Source organism: Dasypus novemcinctus, chromosome 5, assembly GCF_030445035.2.
Source record: "Dasypus novemcinctus isolate mDasNov1 chromosome 5, mDasNov1.1.hap2, whole genome shotgun sequence".
In the NCBI taxonomy this organism is placed as follows: Eukaryota; Metazoa; Chordata; class Mammalia; order Cingulata; family Dasypodidae; genus Dasypus; species Dasypus novemcinctus.
Window position 1 is genome coordinate 61,449,438 of NC_080677.1, and position 26,242 is coordinate 61,475,679.

The following is a 26,242-nucleotide window of genomic DNA, read 5'->3' on the forward strand; positions in this document are numbered from 1 at the left end:
CCTGCGACTGTGGCAATCAACACCAAGTAAGGGAAAGCAGGAGTCATGACTTGCTCCTAAGGGTTGAGTCACAATGAGATACAGGTTTCACCAAACCCTTGTTGTTGATGATGATGTTTTTGTTTTGTTTTCTTTGTAGGTATTTTCCAAGGCTTCCCATCAGCCTCTGAGAACACTCCAGATGTGTGGGAAATGATGTATTTTTCCTAATTTATTATGAGGTTTGGAAATCTTTAGCACCAGTCCCAAACCAAGGTGTAGTGGGATAGGTTGGGGGTTAAAGTGATGGGAAATAGAGTCTGATTGTTTGGGTTCAGATTCTACTTCTGCCAATTGCTACTGTGTGAAGATGCGATAGTGATGTAACCTCTCCAAGCCCGAGTTTCCTCATCTATACAATGCAGATAAAAGTAGAATGTATTTAAGAGAATTATTGTAAGAAATAAATAGATGAATAAGGGCAAAACACTTAGCCTAGCATATAGAAAGTACTCAACAGTGATTACATATAGGTGTGTAAGTGTATACAGATATATACATATGTATTTATTTATATTTTTATATATTTATATATTATTAAATATTGTAAGCTGGTATAACTGCCTAAAGTCTGCAGTGACCACGTTTGGGAAATGGTCCACAAGAAACAACTTCTCCAAAAAGATTTGTATGTGAGAAGAGCACATTCCTGAATTGCTTCAAATTTTTCAGGTCTCATATTTTTTTCTTCCTGTGGAAAAAAGAGGTCAACATTCCTTTAAGACCTACAGATACTATTTGTCATAAATCACAGAGGGAGTTCAAATGAATAGCCCTTCATCAGATTTCCTCAAAGGATTATCTTTCCAATTGGATAAATACTCAAGTCCAGCTAAGAAACTTATTCAGATTGCCTCACCCTCTCTCCATTTAGAATTGTCACTACGTGTAATTCTACCACTGAAGGCTTTCACCACAACTGTAAATTATTTTCTCAAAGATGAAAGCAACAGGAGGGCAGTATTAATGTTGCTCAACAGAGTTGTCTTTAGCAATAACCTTAAGTAACACTATTTTAAAGCAGATTGGTTTAAAGGACGATCACATCTTGAGCTGAACAAACCATTTCTTTATTTCAAGCTGTATCTCTCATGTAGTCCACATGTATAACCAGATCCATGGCAATCTGGTGTATTTAAAATATATGCAAGTCTAGGTTTATACATAAACACTCATATAAAACATTTATAAATATGTATGTACAGGTGTGGGACTTATGTATATATCATACCTATGCCTTTTTATAAAGACTGCGGTTTGGTCATATATCTGCTTGCAGCAAGTTATTATCTACTCTTTGGTCTAGTAATTAAACATTTAAGTGTCTTTTATGATAATCACCCATTACAACAAAGTAGAAAGTAGGAATTAACTCACTTGAGAAATATGTTCCATTTTAGAGCCAGCACAACACAGCTGCCAAAATCAGGAAAGCCTTAGTACTCAGTGCATGGCTCCATCTTAGTATCCGCGCAGACGACAAGTCTCCAGTTATGGCACCAGAAGTGGGAAAGGCTCCACTCAACACTGGGCACCAGCAGGGCACTGTGTCTCTCTCTGGAATGTTACCACTGGCTCCACAGAAATGTCATCCAGGAGATGCTGACTCCTGGGCTGCTCCTGGGATTAAGAAGAAAGGCCTGCTTTTGCCCAGTTCTTCCACACACATTAGAATGCATTCTTCTTTTATCTTAAACCTTGTCATAAAACGTACTGGGCTTAAATTAGAGAAAGGGAGATCCTTGGTTTTCATACCTGCTCATCCTACATTGAGCTTAAAGATAGCTCAGCTTTGCAAGTTGAGAAGTTGAGGTTTGCACTCCCCATGTCATGCGTGAGGGAAGAGGAAGTGAGGGGACCTGGAGTTGCCATGCTCTGGTCCCCACTCCACCCCCCCCTTCCCCCCGCAGCCAGCGCTGCCCATGCCCTGCCTATGATTTGTGACTGATCAGAGCTGGATGCCTCTAATGGCTGTGAACAGGTCCAGCCTTCAGTGCAGGAGAATGGAGAGATTGGAAGGATTGAAAAAGTCTCAGCAGATCATGCTCCCATTGGCCTGCTAGAAAAAATAGAAACTTGCACATTCCTCACCTCAATGGACAAAATCATTGAAAGCGCCCAGAAAAGGACAATGCCTGGGAAGGGTGACCATCACACTATTAACAAGTGCTTCTTCTGCTGCTGATGGCAAAAAAAATATGATAATAATAGCTCTCCTTGATTCAGCCCTTGCAATGTTTCAGGTATTATGGTTTGACATGAAAGCACATATTTGTTAGAGCTATAATCTATTGCCATTGTAACCTTTGCATGTGCTGGTGTGTTAAATTTCTTACTGGTTATCTAGAAAGATCTCAGACAGGAAGACAGGAAACTAAAATTTTGCTAAGAAGGATCTGGGATGACATTAAGGAGAGGAACTGTTCAGGGATGTCAGACACTGGTCAGATGCTACAATGAAAGGTGCCATAGGCCATTCAGGGAAAAAATTATGAGATGGTGCCTGAGAATTAAGGTAAAGAACTGAAAAATCTCCACATAAAGAAGCTAACTGAATTGTAGCTTTGCTTCTGCAAGTATCAAGGTTACATCTGAAGCCAAAGTCCCAGCCTGGCCAGGAAGAAAGAAGAGCATTAAGATAACTTCCTTAGTTCTCACAGTTTTAGTCACTACAGATGCACTTGTTTTACAAGACAATTTCATAAATAAATGAGAGAAAATATTCTGAAGATACAAAGGCAATGTAAAGGGGGTCTGTCAAGTCCCTTGCCAAGAGAGCCACAGCTACTGGTAAACCTATGTCTATTTCTTCATTGTATTTAGTGTAGGGAAAAGGTTTGAGGGTAACTTGGGGAGTATCCTGGAGATGAGATGCAGAATTCATAAATATGGGTTTATTCTCTATAATCCCTCCTGTACTCTACTACAAAACAAAGGGGGTGTGGGTGCCAAGCTCCCATAATCCTGAGTCTGTCCAAGGCCAGCGTCACCACCAGCTGACAGAAATTACCAGACAGCCAAATGGGGCTGGCCCCAGGCAGGTTGCTGATTACAGACTGTGACACTCGATGTCTTTCCCTTTCCCTGTCAAAAATAATGGAACCTAGAGCAGGAAGATATTTGTCTTCCTCTGACATGAAACTGGAACTCAGGAGGAAGGATCTCTCTTATCTGCACCCTCTATATAGACCTCTCTGTGGAAAGCAGGGGTGTTGATGTTCACAGAGAGTGACAATTTATACTCAGTCTTTTGTCTGAAAACTGAGGCAATTTGGCTTGAGATAACCAGTGAGGGAAGGGTCCGCAGGCAGGCAAAAATATGGCTGGCGCAAGTAGCTGAAACCAGGGTCTGAGGTTGATACGCGCCTCCCCTGCAGGCATCAAGTATGAGGTAGATAATCCGCCTCCTTGAAAGCCCGCTCCAAAGTGCCAGCCATGGTGCCAGTGCCGGGCCCTTTGCTTCAGGCTCTCTAATCATGTCATGCTCCCTGGTAGCAGCTTACGCGCACCAATCACAATGCCACAGTCTCATCAACCCTGACAGCCGCCCATTAGTACCCGCCCTCAGATTTCAAACCTTTCCCTAGCAACTGCCTATAGTAACCAATTAGAAGCTTCTAATAGTTGAACCAATGAACGGCTTACACCTCACCCTGTGCCCTATAAAATGTGTGTACTTCCGCAATAAAGCAGACCTGCGCCATCAGCCAGTCTCCGTGAGCATCACTCGCGTCGGTCTTACCTGCTGCGAGGCCCTGCGTCAACCAGGATTCTTTAAACGCCTTCCTGGAGCCAAAACATACCACATATCAAAGATGAAGTTATAAAGTTGGAACACACATCTGCTCTTTTTAATATATGTTTTTATTAGAGAAGTTGTGAGCTTACAAAACAATCATGCGTAATGTGCAGAAGTCCCTTCCATCACCTCTCCACCAACAACTTGCATTGTTGTGGAACGTTTGTTGTAGATTATGAAAGAACATCATCAGACTATTTCCACCAACTATGGTCCATAGCATACATTTGGTATATTTTTTCCAAACCCTCTCTTTTATTAACATCATGTATTAGTATTGTATATTTGTTATAGTTCATGAGCGAACACTCTCATACTTATACTGTTATCCACAGTTCCACTTCCACCACATGGTTCACTGTTATACAGTTCCATGTCTTGCACAATCCATCCAAACTGTACACTCTGGTTCTCACTTTCATCACAGATTGTATGGCCATTGCCTTAGTAAAGTTTTAAACATTTTCCTTAGTCCAAAAGAAAAATCCCATACTCCCCTCTTACTGACCCTTAGCATTGCAATAGCACCTTCTTTAACATTGATACAAGAATATTATAATACAGTATTACTGAGTATGGACTAATGATAGCCCATTAGTTACATTAATTGTATTTTCTCATGCATCATCTATTATTACCACCTTGCATACATTTGTTCTAGTTCTTAGAAGAACATTCTTGTGTTCATACTGTTAACCACAATCCTCATCCACCTCCAGGTTCACTATGTTATTCAATCCCTAGATTATTCTCCAGCTTTCTTCTGATGGACATTTGCATCCCTAGACTACCCCTTTCAGCCACAGTCCCATTTATAAACCAGCCCTAGCTTGTTAGTTATACTCACGATAATGTGTTATCATCAACTTTATCCATTTCCACACTTTTATAGCTAATTAAAAATTCTACAAACATTAAGCATCAGTACCCCTTCTCAGCCTTCATCCTATCTCCTAGTAACCTAGGTTTTAACTCTGTGTGCTTACTCTTTATATTTAGCTCATACTAATGAGATCATAAAATATTTGTCCTTTTGTATCTGGCTTATTTCACTCAGCATAATGTCCTTAAAGTTCAGTCATGTTTTCATATGTGTCCCAATTTCGTTTATTCTTACAGCAGCATAGTATTTCATCATATGTACATACCACATTTTGTTTATCCATTTATCAGTTAGTGGACACTTGGGTGGTTTCCATTGTGAATAATGCCACTACGAACATTGGTATGCAAATAGCTGTTCCCATCACAGTTTTCAGTCATTCTGGATATATTCCTGGTAGAGGGATGCTGGATCACAAAGCAGTTCTATATTTAGCTTTCTGAGGAACTATCAAACTGTCTTTCACTGAGGCTGAACCATTCTACATTCCCACCAATAGTGAAGGAGTGTTCCTATTTCTCCACATCCTCTCCAGCACTTGTTTTCTGATTTTTTAAATAATGGCCCATTCTGTGAGTTGTGAGATGGTATCACATTGTGCTTTTGATTTGCATTTCCCTAATACCTAGTGATATTGAACATTTTTTCATGTGCTTTCACTGTATTTCCTCATAGGAGAAATGTCTATTCTAGTCTTTTGCCCATGTTTTAATTGGATTGCTTGGTCATTTGTTATTGAATTGTATGACCTCTTTACATAGCATGGAAATCAAACCTTTGTTATTAATGTGGTTTCCAAAAATTTTTTTTTAAGATTTATTTTATTTATTTCTCTCCCCTTCCCCCCCCGCCCCGTTGTCTTCTCTCTGTGTCTGTTTGCTGTGTGTCCTTCTGTGTCTGCTTGCATTGTCAGGCAGCACCGGGAAACTGCGTCTCTTTTCTGTTGCGTCATCTTACTGCATCAGCTCTCTGTGTGTGCGGCGCCACTCCTGGGGGGCTGCACTTTTTTTACGCGGCATGACTCTCCTTGCGGGGCACATTCTTTGCACATGGGGACCTCTATTCGGGGGCACCCCTGTGTGGCATGGCACTCCTCACACACGGCAGACTGTGTGTGGGCCAGCTCATCACACAGGTCAGATGGCCCTGGGTGTCAAAACCTGGACCCTCCATATAGTAGGTGGATGCTCTATCAGTTGAGCCAAGTCCACTTCCCCCCAATATTTTTTCCCATTGAGTGGAGTGCCTTCACCTTCTTGAAAACGTCCTTTGAAGCACAAAACTGTTTAACTTTGAGGAGGTCCCATTTATTATCCATTTTTCTTTGTTTGTTCATGCTTTCCTGGTGTACAGTTTAAGAAATCACAATCAATCACCAGGTCTTGAAGAAGTTTCCCTACATTTTCATCTAAGAAGTTTGTTACTAGCTTTTATATTTAGATCTTTGATCCATGTTGAATTAATTTTTGTATAAGGTATGAGCTAGGGGTCCTCTTTCTTTCATTTGGATGTGGATATCCAGTTCTCTCAGCACCATTTGTTGAATAGACTGTTCTGCCACAGATGGGTGGGCTTGAAGGGTTTTTTTTTTTTTGGTTTTTTTTTTTGGTACCAGGGCTGGAGATTGAATCTGGGACCCTGTAGGCAGGAAGCCGACTCTCAACGATGGAGCAACATTGGCTCCCCTGAGTTGTTTTTGTTTTTTTTCATTTGTTTTTGTTTTTAGGAGGCATCGAGGACAAAATCCAGGACCTCCCACTGCTTGAGCCACATCTGCTCCCTTGACAGTCTTTTCAAAAATCACTTAACAAGAGATGTGAGGGTCTGTTTCTAACCATTATTTGGTTCCTTTGGTCAATGTGTCTGTCTTTATGCCAGTACCATGCTGTTTTTACAACTGAAGCTAGGTAATATGACTTAAAGTCTGGAAGTGAGATTTCTCCAACTTCATTCTTCCTTTTTAACATATTTCAGGCAATCCAAAACTCCTTACCCTTCCAAATAAATTTGATAATTTTGCTTTTTGATAATTTCTTTTTAAAAGGCTTGGAATTTTTATTGGGATTGAATTGAATCTGCATATCAATTTGGGTAGAATTGACATCTTAATGATATATAGTCTTCCAATCCATGAACGTAGAATGTTCTTCTACTTATTTAGGTCTTTGATTTCTTTGAACAATGCATTTTAGTCTTCTGAGTACAAGTGTTTTACGTCCTATTTATTCCTAAATATTTGGTTCTTTTAGTTGCTATTATAAATGGAATTTTTTTCCTGACTTCTTCCCCAGATTGCTCCTTCCTAGTGTATAGAAACTCTACTGAATTTTGCATATTAATCTTTTATCCTGCCACTCTGCTGAACTCATTTATTAGCTCTAGTAGCTTGGTTATAGATTTTTGGGACTTTCTAGGGATAGGATCATAGCACCTGTGAAAAGCAAAAGTTTTACTTCTTCCTTTCCAATTTTGATGCTTTTTATTTCTTTTTCTTGCCTATTGCTCTAGCTAGACCCTCTACCTCTATACTGAACAACAGTGGTGACAGTGGACATCCTTGTCTTTTTCCTGATCTCAGTGAAAAAACTTACAGTCTTTCACAATTGAGTACAATGTGAGCTGTGGGTTTTTTTCATTCATGCCCTTTATCATGTTGAGAACATTTCCTTTATTATCTTTTGTAGTATTTTTATCAAGAAAGGATGCCATATTTTACCAAATGCCTTTTTCTGCATCAATTGAGATGATCATGTGATTTTTATTCTTTGATTTATTAATGTTGTGTATTACAATGATTGATTTTCTTATATTGAACCACCCTTGCATGACTGGTGTAAAACCCACTTGATCATGATGAATAAATCTTTTAATGTATTGTTGGATTTGATTAGTGAGTATTTTATTCAGGACTTTTATATCCATATTCATTAGGGAAAAGGGTCTGCAATTTTCTTTTTCTTTTTGTAACATCTTTATCTGGCTTTCGTATTAGGGTGATATTGGCTTCATAGAATGAGTTTGGTAGTGTTCCTTCCTCAAATTTTTGGAAGAGTTTGAGTAAGATTGTTATTAAATCTTTGAATGCTTGGTAGAATTAACCTCTGAAGCCATCTGGGCTTGGGCTTCTCATTTTGGGGAGTTGTTTGATGACTGTTTCAATCTCCATACCTATGATTGGTTTGTCAAGGTCTTCTATTTCTTCTGGGGTGAGTGTAGGTTGTTCATATGTTCCTAGGAATTTTTCCAATTCATCTATATTTTCAAGTTTGTTTGTGCACAATTGTTCATAGCATATTCTTATAATATCTTTTATTTCTGTGGGGTTGGTAGTAATATCCCCATTTTCTTTTCTGTTTTTATTTATTTGCTTCTTCTCTCTTTTTCCTTTATCAGTCTAGTCAAGGGTTTGTGAATTTTGCTGATCTTCTTGAAGAACCAACTCTTGGTTTTGTTAATTCTCTCTGTTGTTTTTCAGTTCTCAATTTCATTTATTTCTGCTCTGATCTTTGTTATTTCATTCCTTCTGCTTCCTTTGGGATTAGTTTGCTGTTCTTTTTCTAGTTTGTCCAGCTGTGCAGTTAGGTCATTTACTTTAGCTCTTTCTTCTTTTCTAATGTAATTATTGAGGGCTATGTGTTTCCCTCTCAGCACTGCCTTTGCTGCATCCAATAGGTTCTGATATATTGTAATCTCATTTTTCTCATCTTGAGATATTTATTGATTTCTCTTGCAATTTCTTCTTTTACTCACTGATTAAGAGTGTGTTATTTAATCTCCACATATTTGTGAATATTCCCTTTTTCTGCCTGTTGTTGATTTCCAGCTTTATTCTATTATCACCAGAGAAAGTGCTTGTTGAATTTATTGAGATCACTTTGTGACCCAACGTATGGTCTATCCTGGAGAAAGATCCATGAGCACATGAGAAGAATGTATATCCTGCTGTTTGGGGCTACAGCTTTCGGTATATGTCTATTAAGTTTAGTTCATTTATCATATTATTCAAGCTCTCTGTTTCTCTATTTATCCTCTGTCCAGATGTTCTATCTAATAATAAGAATGGTATAGTTAAGTCTACAACTATATTGTAGAGAAATTTGTTTCTCCCTTCAGTTTTGCCAGTCTTTGCTTCATGTAATTTAGGGCATCCTGGTCTGGCACAGATACATTTATGATTGTTTTTTCTTCCTTTTACTAATATATAATCACCTTCCTTGTCTCTAATAACAGCTTTGCTTTTTTTAAAAAAATCCCCCCTCCTTGCCGCCTGCACCTGCTGTCTGCTATCTGTGTCTATTCACTATGGGTTCTTCTGTGTCTGTTTGTCTTCTCTTATTGTCTTCTCTTTAGGAGGCAGTGGGAACTGGTCCTGGGCCCTCTAACATGGGAAAGAGGCACTCACTCACTTAAGCCACCTCAGCTGCCTGGTCTGCATGTCTCTCACTGTCTCTCCTCTGCATCTCCCTTTGTTGCATCAGCTTGCTGCACCAGCTCTGTAGCACAGGACATCAGCTCTCTGCAGCATGGTTCATCAGCTCTCCATGATGCAGCCCAGGAATTGAACCTAGGGTCTCCCATATGGTAGACAGGTGCCCAATTGCTTGAGTCACATCTGTTTCCCCAGCTTTGCTTTTTTTTATTTTTATTTTTTTAAAGATTTATTTATTTATTTCTCTCCCCTTCCACTCCCCCCCCCCCCAGTTGTCTGTTCTCTGTGTCCATTTGCTGCATGTTCTTCTTTTTGTCCGCTTCTGTTGTTGTCAGCGGCATAGAAATCTGTGTTTTTGTTGTGTCATCTTGTTCTGTCAGCTCTCCATGTGTGTGATGCCATTCCTGGGCAGGCTGCACTTCCTTTCGTGCTGGGCGGCTGTCCTTACAGGGCGCACTCCTTGAGCGTGGGGCTCTCCTATGAAGGGGGCACCCCTGCATGGCACAACACTCCTTGCACGCATCAGTACTGCACATGGGCAGCTCCACATGGGTCAAGGAGGCCTGGGGTTTGAACCACAGACCTCCCATGTGGTAGACAGACACCCTATCCACTGGACCAAGTCCGTTTCCCTGCTTTTTTTTTTTTTTTGTTATTATTTCTCTCCCCTTCCCTGTCCCACCCCCTAGTTGTCTGCTTTCTGTATCCATTCCCTGTGTTATCTTCTTTGCTTATTTTCTTGTCAGTGGCACCAGGAATCTATGTCTCTTTTTGTTGTGTCATCTTGCTGCATCAGCTCTCTGTGTGTGTTGCACCACTCCTGGGCAGACTGCACTTTTTTTGCACTGGGTGGCTCTCCTTAAGGGGTGCACTCCTTGCACTTGGGGCTCCCTTACGCAGGGGACACCCCTGCGTGGCAGGGCACTCCTTGTGTGCATCAGCACTGTGCATGGGCCAGCTAATTACATGGGTCAGGAGGCCCTGGGTTTGAACCTTGGACCTCCCATGTGATAGGTGGATGCTCTATCTGTTGAGGCAAATCCACTTCCCCCCAGCTTTGCTTTTAAAGTCTATTTTATCCAATATAAATAGAGCTACTACAGCTTTTTTTGGTTACTGCATGTGTGGAATATCTTTTTCCAGCTTTTAACTTTCAGTCTATTTGTATTCTTGAGTCTAAGGTGAGTCTCTCGTAGACTGAATATAGATGGATCATTTTTTCTTTCCCATTCTGCCAGTCTGTGCCTTTTGATTGGGGAGTTTAATCTATTAACATTCATTACTATAAAGGCTGTTCTTACTTCACCCATTTTGACCTTTGGGTTTCATCTGTCATAACTTACTTTCGCCACTCCTCTTACACTTTTAGTTACTGTTACTGATACATCTTCATTTCTAGACTCTCTTCCAAGCCTCTATCTCCTGTCTTCTTTTTTTTAGGCTATAGCATTCCCTTTAGTATTTTCTGAAAGGCCAATTAGCTAGCTACAAACTTGCTTTCTGTTTATTTGTGAATATTCTAAACTTGCCTCTCATTTTTGGAAGACAATCTTGCTAGATATAAGATTGTTGGCTGGTAGTTCTTCTCTTGCAGTATCTTAAATGTATCATACCAGTGCCTTCTTACTTCCATGGTTTCTGATGAGAAATCAGCACTTGGTTTTATTGGACATCCCTTGTATATGATTAATTGCTTTTCTTTTGCTGCTTTCAGAATTGTCTCTTTGTCTTAGGCATTGGACATTCTGATTTGTATGTGTCTTGGATTAGGTCTATTGTTCTTCTTGAACACAGATATCAATGTCTTTCAAGAGGTTTGGCAAATTTTCTAACATTATTTCCTCAAATATTCCTTCTGCTCCCTCTCTCATCTCTTTTCCCTCTTAGACACCCATGACATGTATGTTTGCATGTCTCTTGCTGTCATTTAGTTCCCTGATACCCTGTTCAATTTTTTCAATTCTTTTTTATCTGTTCTTTTGTATGCTCTGTCTTCAAGCTCACTGATTCTTTCTTCTGTCTCTTCACATCTTCTGTTACATGCCTCCAATGTATTTTTAATTGTATTTATTGTGCCTTTCATTCCCATAAGACCTGCTATTTTTCTATGTATGCTTTCAAATTATCTTTTGTGCTCACCCATGTCTTCTTAATATCCTTAATTTCTTTAGCCATCTCACTAAATTTAAGGAAATTTATTTGAATATCTGTGATTAGTTGTCTCAGTTCCTTTATATCATTTGGAGGCTTAGCTTGTTCCATTGACTGGGCCATATATTCCTGATTCTTGGTATAGATTATAATTTTTATTGGTGTCTCAGCATCTGATTTACTAGATGTATTTATTCCAGGAGAATTTTCTTCCTTTAGTCTAGGGCTTTCTATTTGATTAGCTTTGTTCTACAGCCATTCTTTGATACTTGGTTCAACTTGATTTGGAACTTTATAATAACTCATGTTTAGTCAATCTGAATATTCTCAGCTCTTTTTTGTCTATCTCTTACCTTTTTTCTCTTGCAAATTGTGGAGTAGGAACCAAGGATACGGTTGGTACTATAAGTTATGGAGGCTGAAGCTGCCCACATTTCCCCAGGACCTGATGAAGCTTCTCCCACCTTTCTCCCCCGCTAGGGGTAGGGACAGAGCCACAGCCAGAGCAGTAATCCAAACTGTGCAGGCCAAGACCATCTGTAGTTGCCTGGATAGATTGATGAAACCACACACCCCTTTATCCTCTGGCTGGGGCAGGGATGAAGCTGCAGGTGTAGGAAGCAAACGAAGCCATGTGGGTCAAAACTGACCACAGTTGCCCAGGTAGACTGATGAAGCATCAGCCTGGGGTGTGGATGGAGCTCCAGGTGTGCCCCAAAATCATCTAGTCTGTGTAGGCCTAAAGTGGATATATTTGACTGGAGAGGGTAAAGGAACACTGTCCCTCCTCCTGCTCTGTTGGGAGCAGGGATGGAGCCACAGATGTGTCCAACAGTCTGGTCCATGTAGGCTGAAAGCAGCTGCAGTTGCATGGAGAGGCTGGGAAAACATCACCCCCTCCCTTCTACCCTATGCGGGGTGGGGATGGAGCCACAGGTTTCCAACAATCTAGACCATGTGTGCTGAAAACAGCTATAGTTGCCTGGAGAGGCTGGTGTATGTCCCCTCAGCTTCTTCCCTGCCAGAGGTAGGGCTGGAACCTTGGCTAGGGTTGAATCAGACCTTGGTGGAAAGAAGTCAGTCCCTACCTTCACTGTAATTTTTTTTTAAAGATTTATTTATTTCTCTCCCCTTCCCCCCGTCCCCCCGACCCCGGTTGTCTGTTCTCTGTGTCTATTTGCTGTATCTTCTTTGTCCACTTCTGTTGTTGTCAGCAACATGGGAATCTGTGTTTCTTTGTGTTTTGTCATCTTGTTGTGTCAGCTCTCCCCGTGTGCAGCACCATTCCTGGGCAGGCTGCACTTTCTTTCTCACTGGGCGGCTCTCCTTATGGGGCGCACTCCTTGTGCATGGGGCTCCCCTACGTGGGGGACACCCCTGCATGGCAGGGCACTCCTTGCACACATCAGCACTGCACATGGGCCAGCTCCACACGGGTCAAGGAGGCCCAGGGCTTGAACGGCGGACCTCCCATGTGGTAGACGGTCGCCCTAACCATTGGGCCAAGTCTGCCACCCCCTTCACTGTAATTTTTAATCAGCCCTGCTTTCCCCCATGGCAGGGGCAGCTACTGGCCTCTTTACAACTTGGACAGGTTCAAACTTTACTGTTTTTAGGATTGGACTTTAGCCAGCTGATTTTACCAGTCAGTAGCTGAAGTCAGTGCCCAACTGTCTCTTCCACCCCTTTTTTTGGGATACGGAGCTTCTACCTCCAGCCAGGGAATAGCTCCTGAATCATTGTGCACTGCCAGTGGGGAATAGGCACCAGCCTCTGTGGTGTGGAGTCTTCTACTCATGAATCTTCACTGCAGATGGGCAGTCTTTTCCTTCTGTTCTTCCAAGGATGTTGCAGGATGCTTTTCTGGCCTCCTGCTCCCCTGCCCCAACTGGTAATTTAGATAGATCTGGCTGATTACTAACTGCATTGCAGGAGGAGCTGACTCTTGGCTCTCCTTACTCTGCCTCCATCTTGCCCCTCCTCCCTCTCTCTTTTTAAAACTTGTATTATGTGAATGGATACGTTGGACCTTTTGTCTTTCAACGAACAGCTCCCAACAACCTTCGGAAAGAATTGTAAAGTTGACCAATTGGACAAGGGCAAAGGAGGAGAGAAATTGGTAGTGGTATAGATAAGTATGAAGGGAAATAAGCTCTGCTCTAACTTTATAGTCTAGAACCCCAAGGTTAATAGACCCACTACTGCTTAAAGAAGGTCCCACACCAAAAGCGTCACATCAGACCAAGAAACTACTCAGTCACTTTATTCTCAGTATCAGTTCAAAGCAATTAAGCCAGGTTTTTGAAAATCCTTTTTTTAAAAGCCCTGGTATTTAATGTCCAACCAACATTTTTACTGTAATATTCCATCTTTCAAAATAGTTTTGGGAAACTTTGACTGGTTGCTAGATTTGTCAATTTGGGGCAGTGCTGAAAGGATGGTGGCCATTGGGCTTCCCTCTAATTCTATTTAATACCAAAGATGTCATATGGGAACATTTGTTTAACATGATCCTGGTCCCAATCACAGTGTAAGAATTCCCTCAGCAGAATCAGGTAAGGAAGACACTGAGTAGTTCGCCAAGAGCCCTGGGGCTCATAGCTTCATTTTTCAGGTGGGCCTCCATTTTCTCCTTTGTAAAATAGTTTCCCTGAGGTCCCTCATTATAGTCAGCAGTTTTTAAAATATGTGGTGCTCAAAATATAGTTTTCATTCATTTCTGCCAGGCGAAAAGACAGGAAAGTCTAAACACATAACCCCATTTCCAAAGCAAAATTGAGAACCAGAAAATTTTTCTAAGTGACAGAGAAATAAGAGAACGAGGCAAGACCAAAATGCTAAGGAATCAGTGGTGCTCTTGAACAAAACTGAGTTAGGGAAAGTCCATTTCTGGCCTCTGCTAGAATTCCACTTACTGGTTGCCCCTTCTTTTCCACAGAAGGTATTGTTCTTTATTATAGTAGTGATTTTAAAAATCCCATCCCAGGAACATTGTATTCAAATAGAGGAGTCTAGAAAGTAAGAAAAACCTTCATAATCCAAAAGTAGAATCTTAGGAAAGAAAGGTATATGGGACAAAGAGTCTGGCCTACTAACAACTGCACAGGTTACAATATTCTGCTTTGGTGTCTCAACTAGTCTTCACAAATAAAATTTAAAGGCAATGACTGGAAATAAGCAGAATACATCGTTCCAAAACTCTTCCCTTCCTTTCTGTCACAACCTCCCAGGTTAGCAACCCCCCTTTATGATAAAGGATGGGCTCTAATGTCCAGGCCTTTCTATCTCCTCATACATTTTATGTTCCTATCCCCCAACATTCTCTCCAGGTTTTCTGATTTTCCCTAACATGCTACTTCTGGAAGGATAAGCTATCCCCAGTGGTAGCTCAAACTATACTTGACCAGTGCAAATGTTATTAATTTCATTAATCTACTTCTAACAGCTTTCCTATTTATGAAGGGAGCATCAAAGCACTGGGAAATAAACTACAAATAGCCCCACAATAGTGGCAGGATGGCATTTCAAAAGAAGGCATCAAAGAAAGCTCACCAACAGTGATACTTTTTCCTAATGGTTCTGTAAGGATAATTAAGTTGTTTATCACCTTTGATGCTTATAACCCTAGCACAGGTGTTCCCTGGAAACCAATTAAAAATACTTGCAGCTGATAAAGAGTGCCTCTCAGCTCAACAAATTTACTAATAATTCCAATCCCATTTGGAAAAGAACCTTGTCAGGTCTTTTGACACCAAAAGGCAACTTTCACACTCATTTACACTTCAGTGCCTGAGGTGATAAGCACACACAGGGTATTTACTCAGCCTCCCTTGATCTCAATAAAAGAGTCCTCCAGAAAGCCTCCCTTGGCTATTGAATGACAACTTTAGCTTGAAAGTATGAATTGTGCTCAGTAGCTTGGGATTTCCTGTGAAAGGAAATGGACTAGGATCTCTCAGACAGTACCTATCCACAGTTGTCAGGAAATAGTAGTGGCTTGAATCTATTTCCTTCATTATTTTAATCTTTGATGGATTCCAAGTTGATTACATTTTGGTTTCTCAAGGCCTCGTGGAAGAAACAGATAGTTCCTTATAAAAATTCCAGGTAGCAGATGGCTCATGTGGCAGACTCATAGAAGGGAGGCTCTCAGTTGATGGCTTGGTCAGGACCCATGTTCTTTTTTCTCTTATGTACTGAGCAGAGTTGTCCTGCCAACCCTGGCTCCGTCCATGTCCTTTGACTACTATTCTGGTATCTGTGCTTCTATCTGGCTGAGAAGTTCATTGGCAAAGTTCCCAAGGCTTGGATCAAAAGCTAATTCTCTTGTGGGTTTGTTTGCTGGTTGGTTGGTAGGTTAGTTTCAGGTAATTTCATTTGCCCAGCCTCATTCTAATCAATTTTCCATGTTTTTAAAACTTTCATGACTCTCAGATCACTTTCTTTTTCATTTGTTTTTCTTTCTTCAGTTGTGGACAAGAGCTCTAACTTTGGATTCAATCACTCTTAGGTTCTGCCACTAAATAATTGTGTGACTTTGGTCAGTCCTTTCTCCCCTCCTGACCCATGTCTTCTCATCCTTACAATGCTAAGTTTCTTTGAGGACTTTGACATACGGCAGGTTTCCATATGAAACAATATTTCTCACCATTTCTCTTTTAAACTATTTTGTCATAGTTCTAATCCAGCTCTAAACTTAAATGTATAGTTGCATTTAAGAAGTTCATTCCTGGCCAGTGTGGCTGTAGTTGAGAGAATGAGGAAGAGAGTGGTATAAGGTAGTATTGGAAAAAGAAAAGACTGGGGCCTTGTAGGAACCCAAGGAAAAATTTTCAATAGGTGGAAAAGTCACTTTAGTTATTCATGTGGTGAACAGATGGTAAGGAGGTATAAGTCAGTTACTGTGATATTGCAGGGACAGATAAAGGACATTATATATCCTGCCATAACCCACTGACTGGACTGGGAGAGAGTGTAAATTACAACATAAACTATAAACCATACGGTTCAGCAGTGCTCCAAAATGTATTCATCAAATGCAAAGAATGTACCACACTAATGGAAGAAGTTGTTGATGTGTGAGGAGTGGCAGCTGTGGGGAATGGGGTATATGGGAACCTCTTATATCTTTTAATGTAATATTTTGTGTGATCTATGTATCTTAAAAAAAAAGATAATAATTTTTTTTTTAATTTTAAAAGAAGCTATTTGTAGTTATTTATAAAGAGGTAACACTCCTTTGGAATAGGTTGATGACTATGGGGATGGAGAGAAATGAAGGGGTTCAAAAAACATTTGGCTGGTAAGATTGACAGCAATCAAGGGTAACTGTTAATTTTCTGCCTTGTATCATTAGATGCATGGAGGTGCCATTCACTGAGATGTGGAGGAATAGATGATGACCAGGTTTAGGGTGAACAGTGGATGCCTTAAATCCAGTCTTAGCCAACTGAGTTTGAAATAACTTTGAGACATCCAATGGAGATGCCAAGTGGGCAAGTGGATATATAAGTTTGGAAATAAGAGGTGACTTTTCAGTTGGATGTACAAATTTGGAAATCATCTGCAAATAAATGGTCATTGAAACCATAGGTACAGATGAGATTATCTGGGGCAGAGAACATAGAGTGAAAGAGAAAAGAGCTAGGACTAACTCCAATATTTTTTGAACTTGTAGAGGAGGACAAATTTGCTATGGAGATTAAGAAGGAGAGATTATTGGGGTGGGAGGAAAACCAAGAGAGTGTCATTCCAAGGGAACAAATGGCAAGGTTTCATCAACTAGGAATGGTCAGCAGCATTAAATGTTGAGAGACAAGAGGGAGGGGGGCGGGAAATGGCCATGTGATTTAACAACTTGGAGATAATTGGTGACCTTAGCCAGAGCTTTTTTTGTGGAGTGATGAGAGGAGAAGCCAGGTTTGAGTGGATAGAGAGGAACTGGGAGATGAAGTAATGGAGTCAGTGAGTATTAAGACCACTTTAGAAATCTGGTTCTGAACTGGGTGAGAGAGACAGTGTAGTAGTACTAGGGAGATAGGGAGATTGTGGGCTGAATGACAATTATTTTTAAATGAGAGAGATTCAAGCATTTATTTATTCAAGAAATATTTATTATACTTACCTCATTCTAAGTCATTTTAAGAAATTGGGATGCTGCAGAGAATTTTAAAAGTCCCACTTCTCTTGGAACTTACATTCTACTGGGGAGGTTCATGGAGACAGGCAAAAACCAAACATATAATATGTGATGTGCTAGGTGATGATAACATATGAAGAAAAATAAAGTATGGTGAGGGTGATAGAAAGTATCTGAAGGGGTGAGCTCTGTTTTATACAATGGGTGGTCAAGAATAAACTTTCTGGTAGAAGATTGTCAGATTTATCAAATAAAAATATAGGGTACCCAGTTAAATTTGAATTTCAGATAACCAACAAGCCGTTTTTTAGTATAAGCATGCTCCAAATATTGCATGGAACATTCTTATACCAAAATTTGTTATTTATCTGAAATCCAAATTTAACTGGGTGTTTCGTCTTTTATCTAGCAAAATTACTCTGGTGAAATGGCATTTTCAATGTTTCATGTCAGTGGAAACTCTCCGCTTAAAAGATGTCTTTTGAATTTAAAGGAGAAAAGGGAGGTTGCACTCAAGAGGGGTATGAAACCTCTAAGAAATCATTAAGGGATGGGATCCAAAAGGCAGGTGGAGAATTGGTCCTAGATAGGATGAGTATGAGAGGTGCATATTGATGGATGTATTAGTTTCTCAGGGCTGCCGTAACAAATGATCACAAACTGTGTGGCTTACAGAGATAGAAACTTATTCTCTTATTGATCTAGAGGTCAGAAATCTGAAATTAAGGTGGTGGCAGCATTGGTTCCTTTGGGAGGCTCTGAGGGGGACTCTGTTGCATGCCAATCTCCTAGCTCCTGGTGGAGGCAGACAATCCTTGGTCCCTCTTGGCTTGTAGCTGCATCACTATAATCTCTGCTCTCCCTTTTCTGTGTCCTTTTCCCTTCACTGATATGGACTCATCATTGGATTTAGGGCCCACTCTAAGCCAGGATGATCTCATCTGGAGAGCCTTATATTAATTATACCTGTAAAGAATCTTTTCCTAAATAAGGTCACATTCTCAAATTCTGGATGGACATATATTTTGGAGGGGCCACCACTCAAACCCCTGCAATGGGAAATGGTTTGTAAGTATGGTAGAGTGAAGGGTTGCTGTGTGATGTCTTTGATGTTTCTCTGTGACTAGGAGGCAAAATTGGTAGCTGATGGGGAGAGATGTGTGGGCAGGGGGATGGGTTAGAGGTTGAAGTGAATGGAATTATGAAATGGCCCCTGCAGAGAGGAAGAGCATGAGTTGGCTTGACAGATTGGGAGCTCTAAGGGGGTGGGGGGGAGTGGAGGGGTTGGAGGATTATGAATGAAGTTGATTATTCATAATCTTCATTATCATTACTGAGCCCCCAGAAAGTGGGAGAGGGGAAAAACTCACTCTACTCTCCCCCTGGGTCCCCTAACACTGTGTCTCCTGTAGTAACAGAGGCTGCTGAATACTTACTCCCAGCAACTTTGCCTCTAGGGAGTAATGAACAGCAGCTTAATGAGCCCTGTAGAGAATTGGGCCCATTAAGCATTTAAGCTATCTTACTTCAGTTGGAAAGATCTTTGCCTCGGTAGAAGCAGCTTTAATAGCCTACTTTGGAAAGGAGATGAATATGAAGTTGACATCAAAAGAGCCATTTATGAAGCACCAAATTTTGACACAAGCTCCATCCACACAGCCTGAAGTAAACTGGAGATCTGACAATTAACCTGCTAATTTGAACAATATTGGCAGTCAGTCTGGATAGATAAGACTGAATTTGACTTGTTGGATTTTGACTTTTATCTCTGTTGAGGTCAGGTTTCTGCCTTTAACATACTCCTTCCAAGTTGCACATTTCCTTGTATTTTTTTAATTTTTAAGTTTTTTTTATCAAATCAATTTTATTGATTTATATTAATAAAGCATAAATCCATCCAAAGTATATAATCATTGATATTCAGTTTAATCACATAGTTGTGCATTCATCACTTCAATAATTTTAGAGCATTTTCATTATTCCAATAATAATAAAAAAACAAACACCACCAATCCATCACCTCTCAATCTCTCTATGCTTCCCCTGCCAAACATAGCTGCTATTCTGTTTCCTCCTCTCTAGTGTATTTGTATTTATATCTTGTGAAAAAACCAGTCTTATATATGCAATATCACCCATATTCGTATTTATATGAGGTTTCACTGTTATACAATCCCATGTTACATTTTTGGCTTTCCTTCTAGTAATACATATGACCTTAGACTTACTTTCAACCACTGTCATACCCATATAATAGCTCTGGTAGTTACATATTCTGTGATGTGCTTTGACAAAAATTTCTACAAACAGCCTTTTTTTTTTTTCTTACCAATTTTGCACAGTTTAACCTTCAAGTTTCCATTCTCTACCCTCCTTCTATTTTCTGGTGACCTATATTCTTATGATTAGCTCCATGAGTTTATATTATATATTTAGTTCATAATAGCACAATCATACAATATTTGTCCTTTTGTGTCTGGCTTGCTTCACTTAACATAATGCCTCCAGGTTCATCCATGTTGTCATATGCTTCATGATTTCATTTCTTCTTACCACTGCATAATAGTTCATCTTGTGTATATATCACAATTTGCTTATATATTCATCAGTTGATAGACAAACCAGGTTGTTTCCAACCTTTGGCAATCAAGAATAATGCCACTATGAACATCCGTGTGCAGATGTCTATTCATGCCACTGCTTTCAGTTCTTCTGGTTATATACCTAGTAATGATATTGCTGGTTGTGGGAGTTTGATATTATTTATGAATTCCAAGAAGAAATATAGATTGTTTGTAAACTTGTCTGTTCCTCTGGGTGTGATACCCTTTGATTGCATTAAATTCAAAGGTTGTGTTTACTAAGATTAGGGCTTGAGTCTTACCTCAGTAGGGCATTGAGTCCCCACCGTCTTGGTGGACAGATACTCACACAGAAAAGAACACAGAGGAAGAGAGACAGCTCATTAGACAGGATCCTGCAGTCCCAAGAAGAGAGATGAGCCTGATAGTCTTCCACTGACTTTGTGAAAAGAACAAGGCAGCTGAGCCTGGAAAGAAACGAGTCCCAGGAAGAGAGACGAGTGCCATACCAGATTACAACTGAGATCAGAAGATGCTGGGACCACAGAGCCTTAAGAGGAAAAAGGAAGGCTGACCCCTCATAGACATTGCCTGCTATCTTGCTTCAAAATGTAGCAACAGACTTTGGGTAAAGAAATAACCTTGTGTTGGACTCTTTAGAGCCTTGTGACTGTGTGCTTCTACACCAAATAAATACCTGTTATAAAAGTCAATAGAGTTCTGGTACTTTTCATCAGCACCCCTTTGGTTATCTAATACACAGGGTCACATGGCATGACTATATTCAACTTCCTTAGGAAGTGCCAAACAGTCCTTCACAGCAGCCAGACCATTCTATATTCCACCAGCAGTGAATAAGCATTCCTATCTCTCCATATCCTTTCTAATATTTACGATTTTCTGATTTTTTAATAGTGGCCAGTCTAATTGGTGTGAAATGAAATCTCATTGTAGTTTTGATTTGCATATCCCTAATTGCTAGTGATGGTGAACATTTTTTCATGTGTTTCTTCATTATTTGTATTTCTTCTTTGTATAATTGTCTTTTCAGGTCTTTTGCTCATTTTTTCATGGGTAGTTTGCTTATTATTGTTGGGTTGTATGAGCTCTTTATATATCATGGATATTATACCCTTATTGGATGTGTGATCGCCAAATATTTTCTCCCATTGACTTGACTGCTTTTTCACCCATTTGACAAAGTACTTTGAGATACAAAAGTGTTTAATTTTGAGGAGGTTCCATTTAACTATTTTTTCATTTATTGCTCATGCTTTGGCTGTAAGGTTTAAGAAACTACTACCTACCACAAATCTTGAAAATATTTTCCTACATTTTCTTCTAAGAGTTTTATGGTTGTTGCTCTTATATTTAGGTCCTTGATCCATTTCTAGTTAACTTTTGTATAAGATGTGAGATAGAGGTCCTCTTTCTTTCTTTTGAATATAGCTATCCAGTTCTCCAAGCACAATTCCTTGATTAGACTATTCTGGCCCAGCTGGGAGGGCTTGACAAGACTTGTCAAAAATCACTTTGACTGTCGATGTGAGATTTGTTTCTGAGTTCTCAATTCAGCTCCAAAGGTCAAGCTGTCTATCTTTATGCTAGTACCATGCTGCTTTTAACACTGTTGTTAAGTAATATGCTTTAAATTCAGGAAAAGAGAGCTCTCCAACTTCGTTCTTTTTTTTTAAAGACATTTTTGACTATTCAGGGTCCCTTACCATCCCAAGTAAATTTAATAACTGGCTTTCCATTTCTGCCAAATAGGTTGTTGGGTTGGGGTTGTGTTGAATCTGTAAATCAGTTTGGGTATGACATCTTAACTATATTTAGTCTTCCAATCCATGAACATGAAATGTTCTTCCATTTATTTAAGTCTTCTTTGGGTTCTTTTTGGCAATGTTTTGTAATTTTCTGCATAGAGGTCCTTTATATCCTTGATTAAGTTTATTCCTAAATATTTGATTCTTTTAGTTGCTATTAAAAATGGAATTTTTTCCCTGATTTCCTCCTTAGAGTCACATCAGTAGTGTATAGAAATGCTATTGATTTTTGCACATTAATCTTGTATCCTGCCACTCTGCTGAACTTATCTATTAGTTCCAGAAGATTTGTTGTGGATATTTCAGGATTTTCTAAATATAAGATCATATCATCAATGAATAGTCCAAGATTTACTTCTTCCTTTCCTATTTGAGTACCTTTTATTTCTTTATGTAGCCTAATTGCCCTAACTAGAACTTCTAGCCCAATATTGAATAACAGCGGTGACAGTGGGCATCCTTGTCTTGTTCCTGATCTCAGCAAGAAAGTTTTCAGTCTTTCACCATTGAATACAATGCTAGCTGTAGATGTTTCGTATACGCATTTTAACAAGTTGAGAAAGCTTCCTTCTATTCCTGTCTTCTGAAGTGTTTTCATAAAGAAAGGGTGCTGTATTTTGTTAAATGCCTTTTCTGCATCTATCGAGGACCCTGTGATTATTTTTTCTTCATTTTATCAATGTAGCTTATTACACTAATTGATTTTCTTGTGTTGAACCCTCCCTTGCATTCCTGGAATAAAACCCACTTGGTCATGGTGTATAATTCTTTTAACGTGCTTTTGGATTTGGTTTGCAAGGATTTTGTTGGGGATTTTTGCATTAGAGATATATTGGTCTGTAATTTTCTTTTCTTTTTTTTTTTTTGTAGTATCTTTATGTGGTTTTGGTATTAGGGTGATGTTGGCTGCATGGAAGGAATTTGGTAGAATACTTTCCCGTTAAATTTTTTGGAAGTGCTTGAGCAAGACTGGTATTAAATTATCTTTGAAAGATTAGTAGAATTCACCTGTGAAGCCATCTAGTTCTGGTCTTTTCATCTTTGGGAAGTTTTTGATAACTGTTTCAATTTCTTCTCTTGTGATTGGTTTGTTGAGGTCTTCTATTTTTTTCTAGGGTCAGTGTAGGTGTTTCACGTCTTTCTAGGAATTTGTCCATCTTGTCTACATTGTCTAGTTTTTTAACATCCAGTTGTTCACAGTATCCTCTTATGATCTCACTTATTTCTGTGGGGCCAGTGATAATTTCCCCCCTGGCATTTCTGATTTTATTTATATGCATCTTCTCTATCTTTACTTTATCAGTCTCACTAAGGGTTTGTCAATTTTCTTGATCTTCTCAAAGAACCAGCTTTTGGTTTTGTTGATTCTGTTTTTTTTTTTTCTTCTCAATTTCATTTATTTATGCTCTGATCATTGCTATTTTCCTTCAGCTTGGTTTGAAATTAGTTGGCTGTTGTTTTTCTAGTTCCTCCAGGTGTGCAGTTAGGTCTTCAATTTTAGCTCTTTCTTCTTTTTTAATGTAAGCATTGAGGGCAATAAGTTTCCCTCTCATCACTGCCTTTGTGGTGGCCCATAAGTTTTGATATGTTGTGTTCTCATTTTCATTTGTCTCAAAATATTTGCTGGATTCTCTTGCAATTTCTTCTTTGACCCACTAATTATTTAAGAGTGTGCTGTTCAATCTCCATATATTTATGAACTATACAAAGTATTTTGTATAATTTCAATCTTCTTAAATTTATTGAATCTTGTCTTATGACTCAACGTATGGTCTATTCCAGAGAAAAATCCATGAGTGTTTGAAAAGAATGTATCTCCTGCTGTTTTGGGGTACAGTGCTTTATAGATATCTGTTAGGTCTAGTTCATTTATCATATTATTCAAGCTCTCTTTATTTATTTATCCTCTGTCCAGATGTTCTATCCAATAATGAGTGTGGTGTACTGAAGTCTCCAACTATTTCTCCCTTCATTTTGCCAGTGTGTGTCTTGGGGGCACTAAAGTTATGTGCCTAAATATTTAGTATAGTTATTTCTTCTTGCTGAATTGCCCCTTTTATTAATATAAAATGATCTTTTTCATCCTTTATAATAGATTTGCATTTAAAACCTATTTTGTCTGATATTAGTAATGCTGTTCCAGCTCTTTTTTGGGTTACTATTTACATGGGATATCTTTTCCCAGCCTTTCTCATTTAACTTGCTTGTGTCCTTACATCTGAGTTGAGTCTAGTGTAGACAGCCTATAAATGGCTCAGATTTTTTTTTTTTAATTTTTTTATTTTTTATTGACTTTGTAATAATATTACATTAAAAATATATATGTGAGGTCCCATTCAACCCCACCCCCCCACCCCCCCTCTCCCCCCCCCCAACAACACTCGTTCCCATCATCATGACACATCCATTGGATTTGGTAAGTACATCTTTGGGCACCTCTGCACCTCATATACATTGGTTCACATCATGGCCCATACTCTCCTCTATTCCATCATGTAGGCCCTGTGAGGATTTACAATGTCCGGTGATTACCTCTGAAGCACCATCCAGGGCAGCTCCATGTCCCGAAGACGCCTCCACCTCTCATCTCTTCCTGCCTTTCCCCATACCCTTTGTCCATTATGTCCACTTTTCCCAATCCAATGCCACCTCTTCTATGTGGACACTGGATTGGTTGTGTCCATTGCACCTTTATGTCAAGAGGAGGCTCAGATTCCACCTGGATGCTGGATGCAATCCTCCCATTTTCAGTTGTAATCACTCTAGGCTCCATGGTGTGGTGGTTGTCCTTCTTCACCTCCATCTTAGCTGAGTGTGGTAAGTCCAATAAATCAGATTGTAGGTGCTGGAGTCTGTTGAGGCTCAGGATCTGGCTATCACATTGTCAGTCCAGAGATTCAAATCCCCTAAATATATCTTAAACCCCAACATTAACTGCACCTCCAGCACATTAGCATGAAAGTCTTATGAAGGGAGATCCCATCTGAGTCCAGATTCATCACACATAAACACCATTTCCAAAGAGGGGCCATCTGCCCTGGTAGTTAACCCCATCGGCCATGACCATAACTCCCATGGGTCTCTTTAGCCCTCAAAGGAACCAATATCTGGGGGTTGTAGGCTCAGATTTTTTTTATCCATTCATTAAGTCTTTGTTTTTTTATTGGGGAGTTCAAGCCATTAACTCTCAATGTTATTACTCTTACGTGCCTCTAGTGTATTTTTTAAAAAATTTTTTTCTAATGTATTTTTAATCTCATCCATTGTGTCTTTCATTCCCATGAGCTCTGTTACTTTTCTTTGCAGGTTTTCAAATTGTATTTTATGCTCACCCAGTGTCTTCTTAATATCCTTTATCTCTTTAGTCATATTTTCTTTCAATTCTTTGAATTGATTTAGGAGAGTTGTGTGATTATCATTGTCTTAAATACTGTATCTCTTCAGGACATTGGGTTTATTCCTATGGCTGGGCCATCTCTTCCTATTTCCTAGTATGACTTGTAATGTTTTGGTGATATCTAGGCACCTGAATATGTTGGTGAATTTACTCTGATGGCCAATTTCTCTATTATGCCTATTGTTTTCTTGTGTGTTTTTTTTCCTTACAGCTCTTCTCTGATATTTGGTTCAACTTATTCTAAGTCTCTAAAATTGTCTAGCTTCAATTATCAAAATTTAGTGGAGTACATATTTTTCTCAGAAGTTTAGGTTAAAAGAGACCTCTAAGTGTACTTTTCTTCTGTGGAATTTCCAGACCAGCCAGCAGATGATAACCATCAGTGCACCTTTCCATGGAGGTGTTTCTTTCAATCTCTGTTTTCCTGTGGTTTGGTCTGGCCAGAACTGAGATTCAAAGAAGGTTCTGCTGGCTGAATTCACTGACAAAAATCCCCTAACTCTCACTCCCTGTTCCCTTGTATCAGCTGACAGGGAGGAAGAAGTTTGTTCCCCTCTCAGTTGGTTGCAGTGAGCCAGGGGTTTTGCCCCAGCTTAATATCTTGGGGGGTGGGGTAGGGGAGCCCTTTCTAGCTGCCACAGGGTTTGGCAATTCACATTTGTAGTTTTGGTTCTTCGTTTCTCTGTCCCTTACCCTCTTAGGAGTTGTGTAGCACTATCATACTCTGCAGACCCCAAAGCAGTTCCCCAGGAGAGCTTTTCGTCATTTCTCTGTCGCTTTTGTGATAGAGTTGAGCCCTGTCTGCCTACTCCAATACCATCTCCCCAGAACTCCTCCTTTCCCTGTTTTAGTTGCATGCATTGCACTTTAAGAAAGGGGCAAGTAATTTTCAAGTTAAAACATTTTTTATTCATTATTAGAATTTTGCGTTTCATAATCATATGTTGCATCCTCAAAACAAGCACAATAATTGCTTTGCATCAATTCATTTATATAC